We start from the raw sequence: 14,735 nt of genomic DNA on the forward strand, positions 1-14,735 counted from the left end.
TGTATACAAATCTATCTCATGCACATTTATGTGGATATCCTGAAACCCTGACTGGCTAGGTATGTCTGAGGAATGGGTTGAGAACCCCTACCCTAGGACATAAGAACATAAGAATTGCCATACTGGGTCAGATCAAAGGTCCATCTAGTAAAGTGGTTCCTAAACCTGGCCTGGGGGTGGTTTTCAGGATATCCACAATATGTATTCATAAGATAGATTTGCATGCACTGACTCCATTCCACTGCCCCTCTCATGAATATTTATTGTAGGTAGTCTGAAAATCTGTCTGGCTAGGGAGCCCAAGGACAGGATTCGGAACCACTAATCTAGCCCTTGTTGACAGCGGAGCCAGGTAGAAGGATCCAGGAGGGTCCACTCCTGTTTGGGGGTAGAGCAGAGTAGGGTAGGCTAGGCTGGACTGGATAGTGCTGGAGTAGTAATGACCAGTTTTGGTTTCTTCTTTCGGTTGGCTGAAACATTGCATTGAATTCTGGCCGTAGATTTGTTTTTGACTGAAACCTCATAGAACACCATATTAGCACTGTAGTACCACTGAACTTTCTAGAAGACTCTAGTGCTTTCTACATATCTTCACATGGACAATCTTTAAATTGTTAGTGCTTGTAAGCTATTGAAGTGGTGTACCCTTAGGTACAATGGATATTTTTCTGTTCCTGGTGGGCTCACATTCTGGGCTTGTACCTGATACAAAGGAGGGTTAAGTGAGTTGCTTAAAATGCAGGGAGCTTCAGGGGGATTTGAACTGGGCTTCTCTGGTTCTTAGCATGCTGCTATAACCATTAGGCTACCTTGCCACTCTAACCTCTCAATGGTGTGCTCTTACAAAATGCATGATTCCTTCTGCTATCACTTGAAAACTCAGTCACTATTAAAGAAGACACTTTATATTACTACGGATTCCTAGGGGTCCTTGTACCTGGAAAGCACTTTGAACCAGGGGATGCTTTCTAAGACCAATCAATTCAAGCAGCTATGTGCCAGGACTGCCGTTAGCCTAAATGGCATCCTGGGTGATCGAGGGGGGAGGGGGTAGGAGGTCCCATCTGATGATGTGGCTATGTGGGAGTTTACTTCTGCTGCAGTGTTGCCAGGTGGGCGGTTTTAGCGCCCAATTGGGCGGTTTTCCGCGACCCGCCGCGGGCAATTTTTGCCCGCGGCGGGTCGCGGTTTTTTGGGCTTCTTTTTTTTCTTTTCCGCGGTTTTTCGGGCGGTTTTTTCGGCCGCGGGGGGCGGGGTTAGTGACGTTTTGGGCAGGGTTAGTGACGTGTTGGGCGGGGCCGGTGACGGGGGAGGCGGGGCTGGTGACAGGGGAGGCGGGGCCGGTGACGGCGGGGGCGGGGTTGATGACGGCGGGGGCGGGGGTGATGAAGCGGGGGTGGGGGTGTCAGGGGCGGGGTTTGAGTTTGGGCGGGTTTTGGGCTGGATTTGGGCTCGTTTGGGTGGGAAAAAAATTTTCCACCTGGCAACACTGTTCTGCTGTAATGACAACAGTGTGTTGCCTGCCCCCGTCCGCAGCCTAGCATCCCTGCCTCTTACCTTCATTGGATTTCATGAAAAGAAACATTGCTATTGATCATGAAATCTTCATCCCTGGAGAGAAAAGAAATAGATGATATATTTATGAGTTTACAATCCACAAAACTATAGTTTTTTTTTCTCATGTGTGCACCTCTTGTAAATTGAATTGATACAGCCCAGTGCTAGACATTACCTTATTTCAAGTTCGGTTACCTTGGAAACCACTTTATACTGCTGGGACAAGCTGCCTGCTTCATTCCTGCTCTAGCTATTAAAATGGATTCATTTGGCATCCATGAGGAAGGAAGTATGGATAGTTTCAACATATGAGCATGTTGTGTTTTTCACACGAAAGGCACGGCAGCATGGATACTAATTGAACCCTCTAGCATATTTCTGCTGTATTATTTTTATCAGTAACACAACCAGCTACAGCAGTTTCCAACAGTGAATCCCATTAACTCTTTTCTTAGTGAAGAGAAAAATGAGGGAATTCCCAGAATGAAGAACACTGTGTATTCTTTTTATTTTATATAAAGCTATCCTCTGCTCTGTTTTTCAGCTTGTATAGAAATGTGTACACTTTGAGAACAGAGTTCGCTGTTTCTCCAAACCTAACATACTCATTTAGACCCCTATCCGGTAACCTTCCTTAGCTCATACTAACATTAGCAAGAATTAACGTAAAGGAGGAGCAGCCATTTCAGAAAAAAATACATAGAAAGAGAACGGCATTAGTTGGGCCATTATGCATGTCAGAGCCAGGATATACACATGTAACGTAACTTAGAGAGACATAATCAAACAGCGCTGGCGAAATAGATCGCCAGCAATCTATTTTAGCGGCGGCACAACAGCTGGCCGTAACCATATTATCGAAAAAGATGGCCGGCCATCTTTTCTTTCGATAATACGGTTTGGCCCGGCCAAATGCCAGTGTTCACCGGGGTTTGAGATGGCCGGTTTTGTTTTTCAGCAATAATGGAAAAAAATGCCAGTGATCTCAAACCCGGCGAAATCCAAGGCATTTGGTCATGGGAGGAGCCAGCATTTGTAGTGCACTGGTCCCCCTGACATGCCAGGACACCAACCGGGCACCCTAGGGGGCACTTCTAAAAACTAAAAAAATATATACAAATACCTCCCAGGTGCATAGCTCCCTTACCTTGGGTGCTGAGCCCCCCCAAATCCCCTCCCCCAAACCCACTCCCCACAACTCTACACCACTACCATAGTCCTTATGGGTGAAGGGGGCACCTACATGTGGGTAGAGTGGGTTTTGGGGGGGTTTGGAGGGCTCAACACTTACCTCCACAAGTGTAACAGGTAGGGGGGGATGGGCCTGGGTCTGCCTGCCTGAAGTCCACTGCAACCAACAAAAACTGTTCCAGGGACCTGCATACTGCTGTCAGGGAGCTGGGTATGACATTTGAGGCTGGCATACAGACTGGCAAAAAAGGTTTTCATTTTAACTGTTGTAGTATGGGAGGGGGTTGGTGACCACTGGGGGAGTAAGGGGAGGTCATCCCCCATTCCGTCCGGTGGTCATCTGGTCAGTTGGGGCACCTTTTTGAGGCTTGGTCGTGAAAATAAAGGACCAAGCAAACCCGGCGAAATACTGATTAAAGCCGCTTTTTTCCCCATTATCCACGAAAGCCGGCCATCTGGTACCCACGCCTATGCCCGCCCATGTCTAACCTTCGCTATGCCGCCGACACGCCCCCTTGAACTTTCGCTGGCTCGGCGATGGGAAAGCGGCGATGGTGTCAAAAAAGCAGCTTTCGATTATACCGATTTCGCCACTTTTGAGAGATCGCCGGCCATCTCCCGATTTATGTCGGAATATGCCCGGCGATCACTTTAGAAAATAAGCCTGATTGTTATTCAAGAATGCCTACCCCGCTGCCAATACTAAATCCTAGTCTCCCTCATCCCCCATCTTATCCACATGTTCATTCCCCTCCCCTTGACTTTATTGTATCCGTTCCTTCACTGCATTGTACCTGTTTGTAAATGTATAAGCCACATTGAGCCCGCTCTTGTGGGATAATGCGGGGTATAAATGTACCTAATAAATAAATACATAAATAAAATTGCTACTGCCACTGAAGAAAATGTGACTGAGAAATCAAGTCTTCTAATTGTGGTTAAGAAAAGTTATTTTCTTGTTCCAGCATCACTATCTTTGTCTATTGACTCAATGAGTTCTCTTCTTTACCTATAGTTTCTGATCAGGTTACTTTGAAAGACCTTTGGACTTTGTTGTCTGATAATAATGCATTACTGAAGTGTGTGACTGATCAAGTTGTTGATCAGTCACACACTTCAGTCAATTTCTCAGCATTGCCTTGTGAGAGTTTAAGTTGTTAAATTCTCACAAGGCACTGCTGAGAAATTGACTGAGGTTGATGGTAGACTTAAGAAAATTGAGGATACTTGTGATGTTATGTCATCACAATTGACTTCATTGCATTCTTTGGGACCAGCAACAGTTAAGAACACTTTTAACTCTCCATATGTAGAATTCTTGGAAAATTCCTTAAGGATTAAGAACCTTAGGGGTCCTTTTATCAAGCTGTGGGAAAACTCTTACCACATGGCCATGTGGCGGGGAGCTCTTACCGCCACCCAATGCCCAATTACCACCACGCAAGCCACTTCCGGGGGTTATCTTTTTCCCCCGGATATGGTGCATGCTAAGGGTGGGACTACCACCGACGGCCACGTTGGGACAGTGGTGCTTCCGGAAGAGTGAGTGGTAAGCCTGCGATGGCCTTACTGCCGCTCTGTTAAAGGTCCCCTTAGGTTGTTAAATTTTCCAAGAACCCATCTTCTATCTCCAGAGATTTTGTTTCGTAATTATCTTAATTCAGTATTGCAGGTGACAGATATGGATAACATATTATTGTCTAAATTGTATTATAGTACTAATTCTGTCATTGAATTAGAACAGGGGGAACAACTCAGAATGATCCTACAATTGCAAATCTGACTCAATTCTTGGAAACATCTCATGATGTAATTTCTTCTAGGGCAACTTTGCTTGTTATTTTTGCTACTGAGAAAAATAAACTGTCAGTCCTGAATTGTGGTCAGAAAATTACCATTTTTCTTGATGTTGGTAGAGCCACCCAACTGAGAAGAAGACAATTCCTTATTTTAAAACCTAACATGTTAGCTATTGGAGCTACACTTTTTCTACGTTTTCCTTGTAGATGTTTAATTTCCTATCAACAGGTTAATTACAATTATAATGATCCTTCTCAGTTAGAGGCTTTTCTTATGAATAAGTAGTCTGACCTTTTTCTTTCTATGGAAGTTGAGTAAATAGTTGGGAGACATTAACATAATCTATCCTGCTTATAATCGAAAGAGAAAAACGCCTATATTGCGACCCAAATCGGGAGATGGGCATTTTTCTGGCAAAGGCGCCCAAATCGGTATAATCGAAAGCCGATTTTGGGCATTTCCAACTGCACTCCGTCGCGGAAACGAATAAAGTTGACAGGGGCGTGTCGGAGGTGGGACTGGGGCATGGTTAGCAGCCGAGGAGAGATGGGCGTCTTTAGCTGATAATTGGAAAAAAAGGCGTTTTTACCGCGATTTTGGGTCACTTTTTTTGGACCCTTTTTTTTTCACGAACAGGTCCCAAAAAAGTGCCCCAACTGACCAGATGACCACTGGAGGGAATCGAGGATGACCTCCCCGGACTCCCCCAGTGGTCACTAACCCCCTCCCACCAAAAAACCCCCACTTTAAAAACGTTTCTCCAGCCTGTATGCCACCCTCAAATGCCGTACCCACCTCCATGACAGCAGAATATGTTCGATCCTCTCACAGCCTTTCCCTGGGTCAGATGTGGCTCTCGGGTGCACTACAGGGTCACATCAGCATTGCATTGTGGTGGGTGTAGGGTATTGGGCTCCGTGATTTCATTAGCTTGTGTTACAGTCTCACGATGTTGGTAGTTGGTAGGCTCTTCTCCCATGGTGCTTTTCCTCCTGCCTACTGGGTCAGAGTGTGCCCTGTTGTGTTTCCGGTAGTCCATGAGGTAGTGGCCATTTTTGTTAGCCAGTTTTAGATCCCTTCCATGTGTTAGCCACGTTAGAGAACTTAGTTCTTACCTTGAATGTGGCTGAAAGAGGGCATTGTACAGCATTCTGCCAGCTCTGACCTGCTAATCTCACTACCAGGGAGACTCGTTGCCAGTGGTGGGGCGCAACCTCTGATCTGCAGTTAACTGTGAGTAAGCGTGCTTATTCTAATAAAGGACGTTTTCGGAGAGATTAGTCTTCAGGTGTAAACTGGTGTGCCAATGTTATACAGCAGTAACAAGTCCTAGAGGCCTGTGTGTATGCAGGTCCCTGGAGCACTTTTAGTGGGTACCGCAGTGCACTTCAGCCAGGTGGACCCAGGCCCATCCCCCCCCCCACCTGTAACACTTGGGCTGGTAAATGGGAAGCCTCCAAAACCCACTGTACCAACATGTAGGTGCCCCCTTCACCCCTAAGAGCTATGATAGTGTTGTACATTTGTGGGTAGTGGGTTTTGGGGGAGGGGGGTTGGGAGCTCAGCACCCGTGGTAAGGAAGATATGCATGTGGGAGCTTTTTCTGAAGTCCACCACACTGACCTAGGGTGCCCAGTTGGTGTCCTGGCATATCAGGGGGACGAGTGTACTATGAATCGTGGCCCCTCCCACGACCAAATGGCTCGGATTAGGACGTTTTTGAGCTGGGCGTTTTTAGTTTCCATTATCACTAAAGAACAAACGCCCAGCTCAAAAACATCCATTTTTTCGAAAATACGGTTCATCCCACCCCTTCACGGACCTGTTCTCAGAGATAAACGCCCATGGAGATAGGCGTTTGCGTTTGATTATGCCCCTTCACGTAACTCAATAATATTAGTTTTTTTTTCCACTCCTGTACATTTAGGTCAATATCCCATGATGTGTTTTTTAAATTGCTAGTTGTTTTTCCTTCCATTTGTTGATGGAATGTTCTAGTTGGTTCTGAAATTTAATTTGTCTGTTTTGTAATTGCAAAACTTTAATAAAAATAAAAAAATACTGAGTGGAACAGGTAGAAGTGAATCGCGTGTTTACTCTTTCCAAAAATACTAGGATTAGGGGGCATGCAAAGAAGTTACTAAGTTGTAAATTTAAAACAAATCGGAGAAAATATTTCTCCACTCAACTAGTATTAAACTCTGGAATTCATTGCAAGAGAAAATGATAAAAGCAGTTAGTTTAACAGGGTTTTAAAAAGGTTTGAATAATTTCCAAAAAGAAAAGTCCATAAGCCATTATTAAAATGGACTTGGGAAAATCCACTGCTTATTTCTAGGATAAGCAGCATAAAATATAAGGTACTGTTATGGGATCTTGCCAGGTACTTGTGACCTGGATTGGCCACTGTTGGAAACAGGATACTGGGCTTGATGGACCTTTGGTCTGTCCCAGTATGGCAATGCTTATGTTCTTATATTCCAACACCTGTTAGGTGCCAATTTTTTTGGTGCTGAATTTTGAGCTCCTTTTATATAATTTTTCCCTTAATGTACCTTTTTAATCTGAGGCAAATTAATTCTGTTTGCCTGAATTGAAAATGAAAGGAACCTTATCCTCTCCTTGGTCACTGGACTGTAGTGTCCCTAAGGGCTCCCCAGTATTGCCCATTCTGTTTAATGTAATGATGTCACCACTAGGTAACAGATAGGAACAAGAAGATTCAAAACATTCATATATGCTGACAATGTTACCATATACATAACTTTCAAAATGAACATTCAAGACATCTGATGGAAACCTGGGCCACAGAATCCAAACTAAAACTGACAACACTTCATTCCTCATTGACAATAACCTGAAAATTCTAGGAATTATTATAGACAAACATTTAACATTTGATACTCAAGTTACCTCAGTAATCACAAAATCTTTCAGGTCTCTTTGGAAACTAAAAAGGATCAGATTCTATTTCTCATCAGAAAGATTCAGATTATTGGTACAATCATTAACATTATCCTAATTTGATTATTTTAATGCCATATATGCTGGCTGTAAGGAGTATCTGTTGAAACAGCTCAAAACACTGCAGCTAGGTTCATATACAGAATCTCTCATTTTAAAAGTGCATCCCCTTTGTTAATCAAATTACACTGACTTCCCATCAAAGCAAGAATTACCTTCAAATTTTGTACCTTTATCTTTCAAATCCTAAAAGGCACAGCTCCAGATTATATGGTTCCATTAATAAACTTACCTCAAAGAAACGGTAAATATGAAGCAAGAAACTATCCCAGACTACACCTCCCAAATTGCAAAACAAAAGATCTACAAAATTGTCCACTCTGCAGACTTCATTTACCTAGGAACCAAATGGTAGAACTCCTTACTACCCAAAATAAGACATATACAAGAATCAATATATATAAATGGCGAGTGTCGTACTCACTCGCAAATGCGCAGTAGAGACCCTCTCTGCCCTGCCCCCGCGTCAATACGTGATGACGGGGGCAGAACAGAGAGGGTCTCTACTGCGCATTTGCGAGGGACACCGCCGTCGCTAATGCTCCCCCCACCCGGAGTCGCCGCCGCAACCCACCTTCCACCCGGTCGGGCTCTCGCTCCGCTATTGAAACAGCGAGGGCACGCAGCACACAGCTCTACTGAGCTGCCGTCGGCCTTCCTTCTTCTTCTCTGCCTGTGTCCCGCCCTCGACGACGTTACGTCACACGAGGGCGGGACACAGGCAGAGAAGAAGAAGGAAGGCCACGGCAGCTCAGCAGTAGAGCTGTGTGCTGCGTGCCCTCGCTGTTTCAATAGTGGAGTGAGGGCCCGACCAGGTGGAAGGTGGGTGGCGACGGCTCCCGGGGGGGGGGGCGAACTCAGAGGGGGAGCGGCAGCGGCAAACTCGGCGGCGGGGTGGGGGGCCTTTCAACCCCCCCTTCCTATACTAGCCCGGTTTTACGGGCTGAACGGCTAGTATACTAGATTCCGCAAATCCTCAAATCATTCCTATTCAAACAAACCCTCAAAAAGAACAACCATATCTCAATTAATTATTACCTGAATTGGTTCTTACTCTATTTACCATTAACCTTCTCTTTGCTTCATGTACAATTTCTCATTTATAATAGACTTTCTAAATGTTAAACATCCATAACTATCCTGGTACATCTATGATATTTGTATTGTATAATTGGGTTTGGGTTCTTACAAAAAATTACTTTCTTATGTGTTATTCTTTGTTATATATCCAATACTGTTTATTGTAAGCCACATTGAACTCAAACTAGTTTGGGATAAAGTGGGATATAAATGTCACAAATCAATCAATCAATCAATACATTTTTGTAAATTTGACTGAGCAGCTCCTATCTGGGAAGTTCTCTAACAAGAACAGCATTGAGACACATAAATATGCTCATTTGAGCATGCTGTTATCATAAATACAATTACATTACTGGAATGAGTTCCTAATAAGTGAATGATTTTCCTAAGAAGAACTGAAGTAGTCTGCTATGTCTTTGTGTTGATTTGTGGCTCAGATACAAGAATAGAAACGAGCAATGGCATTTTCTGACAGACACTTAGGGGAACTTTTACTAAGGCATGCCGAAAAGTGGCCTGTGCTGGTGTAGGCGCGTGTTTTGGGCACGCACAGGTCTATCTTTCAGAGTGCCTGGAAAAAAGGCCTTTTGGGGGGGGGGGGGGGCTGAAAATGGACGTTTGTCAAAAATAAAACCAGCATGCGCCCAATTTCGGCCTGAGACCTTACCGCCACCTGTTGACTTAGCAGTAAATTCTCATGCACTAACCAGGCAGTAAACGTCAGTGTGCATAAACGGCCGATTACCGCCTGGTAAGCATCATGCAGTAGAAAATAGAAAATATTTTCTACTGCGTATTTTGGAAGCGCATCAAAAATGGAATTACTGCCCGGGGCATGCGGTAGCCAGCTGGTAGTTCCAATTTGACATGTTTTGAACGTGCGTAGATGCCTACGTGCCTTAGTAAAAGGACCCCTTAGTTTCTCGTTTCTTCTATAAAGAGAGTTACAGTTATATTCTAGGCACATCTGTAACTTCTGTCCCAGCATGAATCAGAAAACTTAATATGAACACACTTTCCTCTTTCTGCTTCAGGAAGATGTAATCATCCTTTGGGGCCTTCCCTCTCATACGAGCCAACTTTCAAAATTATTGGGGGTGCTAAGCCCAGTGGAAATAACCCCTCCCTGGTCACATACAAGGAAGATGAGTACTTAGTAAAAGAAATAACTAAAAAGTAAAAATTTTAAAAGTAAATAAATTATGAAAAATTATGAAAAAGTTTCAATACTGTGAACTGATGAAGAATTATGTGCAGGTCCCATTGCCATTAACAATGTTTGGCAATGAGCACAACTGAGGTCACCAAGAAATAGATAAGGGATGAATGATTGATGAGTAAATAGTGGTGGCAAAGAAACAAGGTGGTGGGAATATAATATTGTGTGCTGATATAGCTGAATCCCACAGCAAATTGTGAAGTAACATTGCCAGTGAGAGAAGTATTTACATTGGCAAAATAAAAACCAGCATGCGTCCATTTCTGGCCTGAGACCTTACCACCACCCTGACTTAGCGGTAAGGTCTCATGCAGCGCGTGTCCATTGCCATTTACTTCTGGGTAAGCGCCACACGGTAGAAAATACTGGATGTGTATAGGCCCTTACGTGCCTTTGTAAAAGGGCCCCTATATTAGGCAATAACTTTTTTACTTTCACTTAAATACATTTTTTATGTGTTCTTCACTGTACTTTTTACTACTTTTACTTAAATACTTTGACCTAATACTTTGAACAACACTGGGAACGCACTGCCTCAGTGTCTATGTCTGAAGCCCATGTTAGCAATTTTTAAGACTCAGTTAAAAGCATTCCTATTTGATGATGCTTTTGGAACATAGGTTTTAAAATATTTCTCAGTGACCCAGTGTTCAGTGGATCTGGCCTGGATGCCACAGGATATGCACTAACGTTTAGCAATTAAGATTTTATTATTGGTAGGCCCATTTTATGGCTGATAAATTATATAACTTTTTTTCTTTCCTTGTTTATTCTCTTACTCTCTCCATTCTTTCGGAAAGAAAATGGAGTTCCTTTCATTACCAAGGAATTTTTAGTATTGTAAACCACCTAGAAGGTCTTCCAAATGGGTAGTGTATCAAAATAAACTTTGAAACCTGGAAGCAATCATAGCCTCGGTTCTGCCAAATTCAGCAGAATGCAAGAAGTCACACACAGGGACATCTGTGGATATCTGTGAGAGGCAGGAATAAAAACATTTCCCTGTCAGGGATATAGACCCTGTCATTCTATAGTCTCACATGCAAATTTACTTTCCTTGGGCACATATTTACGCATGAAGATTATAGGATACTAGCAGTTATACACATAATTTAATTGCCTCATTAGGTGCTAACTGGCATTAACCAATAATTGGTGATAATTGGAGTTAATTGGCACTAATTTGTAGTTACTTGTGCAATTGTACTTAGGCAATATCCTGTAATGTTATTTCTTAGGGGTCCTTTTACAAAGCCATGGTAAAAAGTGGCCTGTGGAGTGCGTCTTTTGGACACACCCTGGGTCACTTTTTACAGCGGCTGGGAAAAAAGCAATTTTTTAATGGGCCGGGAAATGGGCACGTGCAAAAATTTAAACTAGCTTGCTCCTTTTTATGGCCTAAGCCTTTACCGCCAGCCATTGACTTAGCAGTAAGGGCTCACACGCTACCCAGGCGGTAACCATGTAGTGCGCGCCAACTGCTGAATACCATCGGTAATGCCCCATGGTAGAAAATAGAAAAATATTTTCTACCATGGGATTCAGTGCACGCCAAACTCAGAATTACCACCGGGTGCACATGCTACCCTGGAGGTAGTGCTAATTTGGTGTGTGCTACCTGCGCGTTAGCCCTTCCACGCCTTTGTAAAAGGGCCCCCTTAAATTCTATAGCGCATAAGTGTGAAAGGGGTGTGGATAGGGGAGGGGCATGGGCAGGCCACGGACATACCAAACACTTACAGACTAACCCCCTAATTCTGTATATGGCACCTAGAGTTATATGTGCTAAATTGGGCATGTGTGTATCTTAATTGAATAATGATCCAATCAGAACTCATAATTGGGTGGGAACCAATTATCAGCACTAATTAGGAGTTAGGTGCACATTGGATATGCGCCTAAGATGTTATGCGCAGATCTGATGTGTGGCCCCCGTCGGACAATAAGATAAGAGTGTTCTCTTTAAATTTGTTTTCTAACATAGCAATGCTGGAAGCCTAACAGTGCAATTATTTAGGACCGTACTTTATATGCTTGATAAAACATGATTTAATAGAAAAACAGGCATATATGTTTGATATAATTTCACTAACAAACAAACATACAAGTGGAGTTTTTTACCCTATGATAGAATCTGGGCGGGTGTTACTCATGGTATTAGTAACCCCGCTCTAAACCTGCGACAGTTGGTCCCAGGTTTCTGAGGGTTTTCTCCACACTTAAGCACAATTTTTTGAAAATTTGTGTTCTAGGGTCATAACATATTTTGTATTACATTACGAACCCCAGACCCCAGACAATACTGCAGCACGGTAATTCTTTCGAGTTTCGACATAAGCAGTATGGCACAGAACCCTTGGAATTCTGGCTTCAGTTTTTCTAATGAACGAGTCAAAGACCTACTTAGCTTCTCCACGGAATTCAACACAGAACAACTCAGTTCCACCACAGATGGAGGGTGGAATAACATCACTTTGAAAAATAAAAATATAATCAAAATAGAACTGAATAGTGGTCTCCTTACAGAATATTGCAAAAAAGAAATAATCCCAAGGGGACTTCGAGTCAACAAAGCACCACAATGTTTTGTTGAGGACAAAGAATTCATAGACAAATGGAATAGAATACTCAACAAATGCTCTCTAGATCTTATGCTCTTAATCATAGAGAAAAGTCAACTCAGCTTGAATCAATTAAAAGAAGAACTCGATCAAGATTTAGTAAAATTAAAAAACAGTGTACCTCTTGCAGATTTTGAAAAAGAACATGCGATATTTAAAGACAATATAGATAAATTTAAAAACAATATCAAAAAATCTAAACTTAAAAAATTTGCAAGAGACGAGAAAGACTATAACTCAAACAACATTTACCCTTGGATGTCAGTAGAAGAATCTGAACCTACCACCAATAAAAAAGAGTTAAGATTTCAAAGCTCATCGTCATCTATCAGCAGTGAAGACTCTTCTGATCGCAGTAATAGACAGTCTTTTTTAGGCAACAGAGGCCAGAGGCGTGGAAGAAACAATCGGAGAGGAAATATAAACCAAAAAAGCAGACCGTGGACTCGGTCCCAAAAACAACAACAATGGTCATAAATTTATCCAATCGTAGCTTAACAACTGCAGAAGAGAGACTTTTATCGAAGGGGTTATCTTTTGTCCCTTCCTCTCACTTCAACGAGTTTCAGTTCAATATTGATCTAGAAAAATTTTTACGTAAATTACAACTTAAAGATTTTTTTCATGAACGAGCAGAGACTCAAGACCGAACTATAATCAAACCAAAATCTATTTGGAAACCTCCGATTCCACCAGCCCCAGCTTTAATTACTTTTAAAACCATGCTTACACATGATCTAGAAATGCTTAAGATGAAGCACAGGCAATTCTCTCATAAAAGATTTAATTTGTCTAAAGAAGAAATGTCAGCATTAAAAACATTACAAAATGATGATAACATCATCATAAAAAAAGCTGATAAAGGAGGAGCAGTTGTATTACTCAACCGCAAGGATTACATCAATGAAGGACTTAGACAATTGAACGATTTGGATTCCTACAAACAGTTAAAATTAAACCCCACACACAGGCTACAATCTTTGATTAAAAGAGTCACAAACACTGCTCTCAATCAAGGCACTATCACATTAAAAGATAAAAAATTTTTGTGCAAAGAAAACCCTGTTATCCCGGTGATGTACTTTCTCCCGAAAGTACATAAACAGCTGATCAATCCTCCAGGCAGACCTATTCTATCAGGGAGAAATTCTGTCTTAGAGCCGCTGTCAACATTTGTGGACATGTTTTTGAAATCGGAAGTCCCCAAACAACCATCTTACATCAGAGACAGCACACATTTCATATGTAAATTAGGAGAAGTTGTTTTGGAGCAGCACCAAATAATAATGGTAACTCTTGACGTCTGCTCCCTTTATACTTCTATTCCTCAAGACGATGCTTTGAACACAGTACAGAATACACTCGACAACAGGGAGAGACCACACCAGATCCCAACTGAATTTTTATTAACCCTCACTAGGATTGCAATGAAAGAAAATTATTTTGTATTCAATAACAAATTCTATTTGCAAACCAGTGGAGTTGCAATGGGGGCCACATTTGCTCCCTCCATTGCAAACCTTTACATGTCAGAATTTGAGAAAGAATGGATTGACCACTCCCCCTTCTCTGAAGCCATCATCACATGGTGGCGTTTCATTGATGACGTTTTCATGCTTTGGGGAGGTTCCTCTGTAGAACTCAATAGCTTCATGACATGGCTCAATAGTTGCAGCAATAACATCCAATTCACAGAGCAACACTCTACTGAATTGATTCATTATCTAGATGTGGAAGTGAGATTGATGTGTGATCATTTTGTTACAAAGGTTTACAAGAAAAGCACAGACAGGAATACATTCCTTCATAGTTCGAGTTGTCACCCAACACATTTAAAGAACAGCTTACCTTTCTCCCAAATGCTGAGATTGAGACGCATTTGTACAGATTTTTCCACTTTCAAACAACAAGCTAAGAAATTAATGGATGATTTGGCTGACAGAGGCTACTCTAGATCTATACTCCATAAAGCATATCGGAGAGCCAAATTTAATAGCAGAGAATTACTTTTGACCACCACCACTCAACACAAGGACAATGCAGAGATGTGCACTATGGTCATGCAATACAATGAGGACAGTCCTTTTTTAGCCAGATTAATTAAAAACAGATGGGATATTGTACAATCGATTCCTGCTTTTAGGAGCAGCAATTTACGGATTGCGTATGCCAGGTGCAACAATATTAAAGAGATGATCAGTCCAGCAGACCTCAGGTCTACGAAAAAACAAGACACAAAA

The sequence above is a fragment of the Microcaecilia unicolor genome, chromosome 1 (assembly GCF_901765095.1).
Source record: "Microcaecilia unicolor chromosome 1, aMicUni1.1, whole genome shotgun sequence".
NCBI lineage: Eukaryota > Metazoa > Chordata > Amphibia > Gymnophiona > Siphonopidae > Microcaecilia > Microcaecilia unicolor.